At 44.8% G+C, this 8666-nt stretch overlaps 1 non-coding gene across 1 annotated transcript; it reads left to right on the top strand.

The window, feature by feature from the left end:
* The first annotated feature begins 291 nt into the window (after positions 1-291).
* LOC115501959 lies at positions 292-397 on the top strand. The gene has a single exon (XR_003964999.1). It is a non-coding gene; the product is annotated as a U6 spliceosomal RNA (small nuclear RNA).
* Positions 398-8666: the final 8269 nt, after the last annotated feature.

Below are 8666 nucleotides of genomic sequence, written 5' to 3'. Positions count from 1 at the left end.
TGCTTAAACCTCAGGTCAACTTTTTGAGGGATTAGGATGGCTAGTTTTACAAAAGAGCAGCAGGCTCAGAGAACCTAAGCGAACTTGTTCAGGGTCTAGGAACAGCAAACAATCGGGCATTATTAGGCAAACTAAAATCAGATTCTGGAGGGAATTCTGTGCTCTGTGCAAAACAGCTTGACTTTTACTGTGTAGGGGATGGGCAACCATAAAGGGCCTTAGGGAATAGTAACTACTTTTGAGGCTGGGTCAGGGAGAGACTGAGGCAAGGGAAGAAATGAAAGGTTCTTGGTGCTTGCTGAGGCAGCACGTAGACTAAAATGGGAACATACAGAGAAGATTAGCATGGCCCCTGCACAAGGATGACACACAAATTCATAAAGAGTTCCATATTATTAAAGAAAGACAATTTTTTTTTTCCCTTTTTTCTTTTTCTTTTATGTATATGATGGTGGATGCTACCCAAACTTACTGGGTAAGTTTTGTAAGTTTCGCATTCATTTCATAATATATAGGTCAAACCATTATGCTGTGTACACCTTAAACTTCTGTAGTAATGTATGTGAATTACATCTCAATCAAGCTGGGAAAAAAAAAACAAAACATTTCTGGTAGTGACCCATGTGAGAAAGTGGCCTGAACATGCTCAGTTAGTTGGGATGGAGACGAACAGGCATTTTTTGAAAAATAAATATTCGGATTTTACTTTTTATTAAAAAAAATTTTTTTTGAAGATTTTACTTTTTACATAATCTCTACACCTGACGTGGGGCTGGAGCTCACAACCCTGAGATCCAGAGTTGCATGCTCTACTGGCTGAGCCAGCCAGACGCCTCTAAAATGAATACTTGGATTGGATAAATAAATACTTGGATACAATGCTCATTTACCTAAAGATGAAATGAGAATGACTTGAGTGAGCAGGAGATAATGGTGCCATCAACTGAGATACAAAATGAACAGGGAGAAGTAGGTATTAGGGGTAAAAGGATGAGTTTTGTTTGTACATATTTGATTGGTTGAGGACAACCACAATCCCACTGTTTGGAGTGGGGCAGTCTTTAGTGTGCTGCAGAATGAGCGTGGTTTTGGGGTTTGGAAGGTCACTGGAGGCTCAAATTTTAACGGGCAGTTGAGGAATCCTGATTTCTATCACTGCATTTACTACATTGTTTTGAGAATCCCCTTGACTATACCTTTTTCCCAGGCCCTGTGCTGTTGGCTGCTGTCATGGCTAGCCACATGTGGCTATCAGGCTCTTGAAGCACGGCCAGTCCAAATCGAGACGTGCTGTAAGTGTAAAATACACACTGATTTCAAAGATGTGTTGCCAAACCAGAAAGGACTGTAAGATATCTCATCAATTATCTATTTGATTCCATGTTAAAGTAATCTTTTGGATAAGTTGGGTTAGTTAAATAAAAATATATTAAAATTAATCTCAACTGTTTCACTCTTTTGAAAATGTGACTAGAAAATGTAAAATTGCATACTCCACTCACTTGATACTTCTGTTGGACAGCACTGCCCTGGACTTCAGTGTTTGTGGAGGGTGACATCTGTGCCTTATGTGTCTTTTTATCGTCACTGTGGAGAATAGTACTGGGCACATAGTAGGCACTCAGCAAATATTTATAAATGCATTAATGAAACCCATGAGTGAATGCAAGGACTTGAAACTCTGACATTGATCAGCTCCCTCAGAGGAATGTTTTATTACATTGTATCTTTGGCAATGTTTGATGTAAATGTGCAAAAAGACTCAGGCTCTTAATGTTTGTTTTGCTTGAATACAGCTCCAAGGAGGGGCGCCTGGGTGGCTCAGTCAGTTGGGCGACCGACTTTGGCTCAGGTCATGATCTCGCAGTCTGTGCGTTCGAGACCCGCATCGGGCTCTGTGCTGACAGCTCAGAGCCTGGAGCCTGTTTCAGATTCTGTGTCTCCGTCTCTCTCTGACCCTCCCCTGTTCATGTTCTCTCTCTGTCTCAAAAATAAATAAACATTAAAAAAAAAAATTAAAAAAAAAAAAAGAATACAGCTCCAAGGAACCCCTAATCTCTTTGATTCACCCTCCATTCCCCTGTCCCCCAGTATAAAACAGAACTAGGTGTGAAAGCTGGCAGTTGCATTTCGTTAGAGAAGTGGGAACTGTTACCAAGGAGGGTGAAGTAATGTGTAGTGGAAATAGCAGGGCTTTGGAATAACAAATTTAGGTTTGAACTATGCTGTGTAACTATTTTCTTAACTTCTCTGGGCTTCAGTTTTCATGGTGAAATGGGGCTAAAAATACCTTCTAGGATTGTGTGTGACAGTTAAGTGATAGGATTTATATTAACTTGCAAACTGCACTTAGAGGTATTTCACTAAATGTACATTCTCCTCCACTCCCCAGCCTGGATGCATCCATCCCACTGCGAAGCGGAATCAATCAGGCAGGTATCGAATGCCTATTCTGTGTTCGGGACTATTCCAGGAAGTGGAATACAGCAGTGAAACAAAAAGGGGGAGGTAGAAAATAAATAACAAATAAAATGCATAGTATGTAAGGTGACGTTGAGTGCTCTGGAGGAAAAGAAAGCAGAGGAGGAGGATAGGAGGTGCCAGGCAAGGCGGGGATGGGGGTGCAGTTTTAAACACAGTGGTCAAGCAGCACCTGAGTGGCTCAGTCAGTTAAGCTTCTGACTCTTGATGACTCAGGTCATGATCTCACAATCTGTGAGTTTGAGCCCTGCATCAGGCTCTGCACTGACAGTGCAGAGACTGCTTGGGGATTCTCTCCCTCTCTCTGCCCCTCCCCAGCTTGTCCTTTCTCTCAAAATAAATAAATAAACTAAAAAAAAAAAACCCACAGTGGTCAGGAAGGCCTCACCCCCAAAGCGACAACTGAGTAAAGACAGGAAGGGATGAATGAGAGCCACGTGGTAGCCTAGGGTACAGGGAATAGCAATTAAGGCCCAGAGGCCAGGATGTGTCAGTCAGGTTATGAGATCAGCAAGGAGATGGGCGTGCAAACAGCAGCAGGAGTTAAGGTTGAGGAGCTGGAGACAAGGTCAGCAGGGTATCCGGAGACAGATCCTATAGATCTGGTGCCTTTTATTGCAGGTAAAATGGGAAGCCAGTGGATTGTATTAAGCAGAGAAGTAACATGATCTGACTTAGGTTTACCAGGATTGCTATCATTCTGGCTGCTGTGTGGAGAAACTGAGAGATGAGTTAGTTGGCTACTGTAAAAATACAAGGGAAGATGAAGACAGCTTGGGTGGTAACAGTGAAAGAGTAACCAAGTATTCATGTAAATTTTTGTAAGTGCATTTTTCTTTTTATTTATTATTGAGAGAAAGATAGCAAGCTGGGAGACAGAATCCCAAGCACTCTCTGCGCTGTGAGCACGTAGCCTAATGAGGGGCTCGAACTCACAAACCATGAGATCATGACCTAGAGCAGAAACCAAGAGTCAGAGTCTGAGCCACCCAGGCCCCCTGTAAGTGCATTTTTCAAGGGAGCGCTTTTATTGAAGTCCTAAAGCAATTCCATGATCCAAACCAAAAATGACGTTGGTGACAAATAACCAGGGTACCTCCTACCTGTTCCTAGTTATTCAAAGTCCACACGATTAAATCCTCCCCTCGGATGTTGCTGCCAAACCCTCCAGGGCACCGATTCTGCTGCTGAGTCTCCCAGAGCTTCTGCCGCCCCCTTTTAAGACTGTAACATGGGGCGCCTTGGTGGATCAGTTGGTTAAACATCCGACTTCGGCTCAGGTCATGATCTCACGGTTTGTGGGTTCGAGCCCTACGTCGGCTCTATGCTGACAGCTCGGAACCAGGAGCCTACTTCAGGTTCTGTGTCTCCCTTTCTCTCTGCACCTCCCCTACTTGTGCTCTGTCTCTCAAAAATAAAAAAAAAAAAAAATTAAAACGAAACAACTGTAACATCCCTGACTTCCAGCTTAAGCTTATTAGGATTAAAGAGAAAAAAAAAATCGATTTTGTTCATTTTTTACAGTACTCAGTATGGAAGCTTGGCAGTCACAGGCAGGAATAGGGAAAAGGCTTCACACCTTCCGAGAGACGGTGTGGGGCACTCACACTCAGTAGATTCCCTTTTTTAATAAGCTCTGGTCTATGAATCACATAAATCTCAGCACTGAGAGCCAATTTTACGGTTTGGTTTGCTTAATAGTCACACAATTAAAATAAGTTGTAAAAAACGGTGATGGTGTTTGCCAGGATAAATATTTAAAAGGGAACAGCTGTGGGAAGATGTAATAATTCACATCAGCCCATGGCTTTTTATTTTCAATAAAGGCTGTGGCGGTTGGTTCTTAACCAGCGGGGTTTCTTGGCCTCTCCTTGGGATAGCTTTGTGCTGTAGCTGCCAGGTTGAGGTAGGACAGAGATGAGTGGAGTCAAGTGTCTCGTGTGCCTCCGGGAATAGCTGATCATGACACAGAGACAGGGGCAGGGTTTAGGACGTTCGATCCCGACAGTTGAGGTCACAGATACGGAGTGAGGGGCCTCAAAGTTGCTACGTCTTCCCTAAACTTCAGGGGTGGGTTTTCTAGTCACGATTTTTAGGAGGCAAGTTAATAATTTTCAAAAGGGAAATTTATAAAGAGATGAGCCTATCTGGGAAACAAACCTAAGTTCTGTCTCCTCCAGCGGACTCTAGGCTGGCTGAGAGGTGGCCGTGGTGCCCGTTGATTTTCCAGTTTGGGTATGATGGTACAGCTTGAAGATCAGGTCGAACGCTTCCTTCCTCTCTCGTGTCTCATGCCATTCCCTTTACATCAGGAGAGGGCCAACCCCTCTTCTCTCTTCTGGGAGCTTCCACCCATGCCCTCTTACTGAACCTTCTGACCGTGCAGCCCGCTGTGCTCTCCCTCTCCTGCCTTCGGCTTCAGTCTTGGTGTTGGTGATAGTGAAGAAAAAAACCCCAATTGCTTCCACTTGCATTACAGACGATACTCTGAAGACTACTTCACTTGTGACACCAGACATGGATTTTCTACATCCAGCAATGAAAGGGTTTCGGTTAAGGGCTCAGTCCCACGAGACTGCTCCCTGCCCCCACTTCAGATGCCAGTCCCAAGGCCAAGTTGTCACCCGGGCTTCCGACTGACCACCTGCAAGTCAGAGCTTCCCAGACCCCCCTCTGTGGGTTTGATAAATGTGGTAGAGCAACTCAGGAAAAGTTTACTTCCTGGATTATCCGTTTATTATAAAAGGATGTAATCTGGGGCGCCTGGGTGACTCAGTCGCTTAAGCGTCTGACCTCAGCTCAGGTCGTGATCTCATGGTTTGTGGGTTCGAGCCCCATATCGGGTTTCTTGCTGGCAGTGTGCAGTCCGCTTGTGATTCTCTCTCTCCCTCTCCCTCTCTCTCTGCCCCTCCCCCACTTTCACTTTCTCGCTCTCTCTCCTAAAAATAAATAAATAAACGTTAAAATAAAGAGAGAAATAAAAGGATGTAACTCAGGGCCAGCCAGGTGAAAGAGATGCGTAGGGCAAGGTGTGCGAGGAGGAGTACAGAGCCCTCTCTGGCCCCCCACCCTCCCGGTACATCCACATATTCACCGACCTGGAAACTCTCAAACTCCATCCTTTCGGGGTTCGACAGAGGTTTCCTCACAGAGACACAATTGATTAAATCATTGGCAGTCGGTGATCCAACTGAATCTCTAGCCCCCTCTCCCTTCCCAGAGATGGGGGAGGGGTGCTGAAAGTTTAACTTTCTAATCGAAAGCTTGCTTCCCCTGGCAAGCAGCACATAACCTTAGGGGCTGCCCAGTAGTCACCTGATTATCATGAACTCTGAGGTGGTTGAAAGGGGCTTGTTTGGAGTAACAAATGACCCCTTTGTCACTCTTACCACCCTAATCACTTAGGAAATTCCAAGGGTTTTAGGAGATCTATGCCAGAAATGGGGACAAAGGCCAAAATATATGTCTCTTTTTTTTATTTTTTTTAGCATTTATTCAATTTTGAAAGACGAAGAGAGACAGAGCACGAGCAGAGGTGGGGCAGAGAGAGAGGGAGACATAGGATCCGAAGCAGGCTCCAGACTCTGAGCTGTCAGCACAGAGCCTGACGTGGGGCTCAAACTCACAGACCGAGAGATCATGACCTGAGCTGAAGTCGGATGCTTAACCAACTGAGCCACCCAGGTGCCCCAAAATATATATCTCTTATTTTGAATCACAATATCACAGTGATAGACAGATGTGGGAGGGGTCTTAGGGAGTACCCAGATAGCATAATACCCAGAGATGGTAAAACTAAGGCTTGGAGAGCAAACTGACTAGACAAATAACACATAACTAGTCAGTGGGAAGAGTCAGACTGAACACTTTTGATTAGCTCTCTTTCTACTGCCTATACCAGTAGTTTAATAAATAATTGGATCCTGCTCAATTTTTTTCTTAAAAAAAATTTTTTTTGTTTATTTATTTTGAGAGAGAGAGAGAACGGAGGAGAGGCAGAAGAGAGGGAGAGAGAGAATCCCAGGCAGGCTCCGCGCTGTCAGCGCAGAATCTGCTGCAGGGCTCGAACTCACGAAATGTGAGATCATGACCTGAGCCGAAACCAAGAGTTGGGCGTTTGACCAGCTGAGCCACCTAGACGCCTTGGTCCTGCTCAATTTCTTTTTTTTTTTTTTTTTTCAATGTTTATTTATTTTTGGGACAGAGAGAGACAGAGCATGAACGGGGGAGGGGCAGAGAGAGAGGGAGACACAGAATCAGAAACAGGCTCCAGGCTCTGAGCTGTCAGCCCAGAGCCTGACTCGGGGCTCGAACTCACGGACCGCGAGATCGTGACCTGGCTGAAGTCGGACGCTTAACCGACTGCGCCACCCAGGCGCCCCGGTCCTGCTCAATTTCTTATACTATTTACAGTACAACCAGCTTGTAGTTTTCTTGAATCTAAGGGTCATGTCTTCACTCATTTATTCAAAAGCATTATGTAAAATGCTTTTACATTTTAAAATAAAAAAAATAATAAAAAATAAAAAAAGCTATATGTAAAAGCATGTACATGCCTTGAAATTCACTTAATCCTCTCAGTAATTCTAGGAGGTAGGAACTGTTACTCTCCCTGTAGTTGTAGAAACGAAGGGTGAGATCACTTACCCAAGGTCACATAGTTAAAAAGTGGTGGACCACAGGGCATGCTCTGTTATTTCCTAGTTGAAATGTCTGGGAACTGAAGTCATTATTCTTGCTCCCATCAGAGACCACTAAAGAGTAAAATTTACTGGGGCGCCTGGGTGGTTCAGTTGGTTGAGCATTCAACTTCCGGCTGAGGTCATGATCTCAAGGTTGGTGAGTTCGAGCCCTGCATTGGGCTCACAGCTGTCAGCGGGGAGCCTGCTTTTAAATTCTCTGTTCCCCCTTTTCTGCCTCTTTCCTGCTTGTGCTCTCTTTCTCTAAAAAGTAAATAAAAGATAAAAAAAAAAGGGTAAAATTTATTGCTGGTGAAATGGAGGAGGGTGGGGCAGTGTGGACAGTCTGTGAACAACTTCAAAAAATATAGCTTCCGGGGCGCCTGGGTGGCGCAGTCGGTTAAGCGTCCGACTTCAGCCAGGTCACGATCTCGCGGTCCGTGAGTTCGAGCCCCGCGTCAGGCTCTGGGCTGATGGCTCGGAGCCTGGAGCCTGTTTCCGATTCTGTGTCTCCCTCTCTCTCTGCCCCTCCCCCATTCATGCTCTGTCTCTCTCTGTCCCAAAAATAAATAAACGTTGAAAAAAAAATTAAAAAAAAATTATAGCTTCCAACCCAGCCAAGGTCTCTGAACGGCACTGAGTTCTCTTAATGTTGATAGCAAACTTCCCTAGTCTTAATTCTTGCTATTTTGGGGGATCTTCTCCCCTTTTCTGCATTTCTGTATTAAATAGTAGAGGGAATCAAGTTACATCTAGTCTTACTTTAGCAATTGCTGAGTGACCTTGGACAAGTCATTAGATGTCTAAAATGGAGGCGATAGCAGTTGTTTTACTTCCGGGGGGCATTGAGACTTGAAGAAAACTGATGTGAAGGCAGTGAATAAAAGATACGCTCACCATGTAAATGTAAGGTGATGTTAAATAATAATGATGCAGGGTAATAGTGAGGACTTTGGGATTGTTGCCCTGAGCAAGTTCCTTCACTTCTGAGCATCAATCTCATTTGTAAAATGAAGATATTACATACTTACAGGGATGTTGGGAGGATTAGAGATAGTGTATGTCAAACCCTAGCACAGAGCCAGACACATGGTAGGAATCCAGTAAACGGTAGTTATTATTAATAATAACCTGACAACCTGGCTTGGTCGACACTCTCTTATAACCACATTCGGCACACACGCACACAACGAAAACAGCAATAACCCCCACCATCAACCACCCCACCAGTGTGGCCCCCTGTGCTCCCCTAAAGGTGACGGCTGGCTCCCAAGTGCATGTGAAGCTGGCCAAATGCCGTTAGCAAAAGGGAGGTCTAGCCAGATGGAACTCCTTTTCTCCTCTGAGAGACTGGGGGTGATTTTAATGAAGGATGGCTGAGTGCAGACTCACCCTGAAATAGCTTTGACTGCCAAGTGACAGGAGGAGGGAGCCAAATGAAATGACGGTGGCAGACAAGAGCACCGAGGGCTGAGAGCAGCTGGGAAGCAATGTGTCCTTGCTGAC

The sequence above is a fragment of the Lynx canadensis genome, chromosome E1 (assembly GCF_007474595.2).
Source record: "Lynx canadensis isolate LIC74 chromosome E1, mLynCan4.pri.v2, whole genome shotgun sequence".
Taxonomy (NCBI): Eukaryota; Metazoa; Chordata; class Mammalia; order Carnivora; family Felidae; genus Lynx; species Lynx canadensis.
Note: the sequence above shows the minus strand (reverse complement) of the source record. Positions and strands in the feature narration are given on the sequence as shown.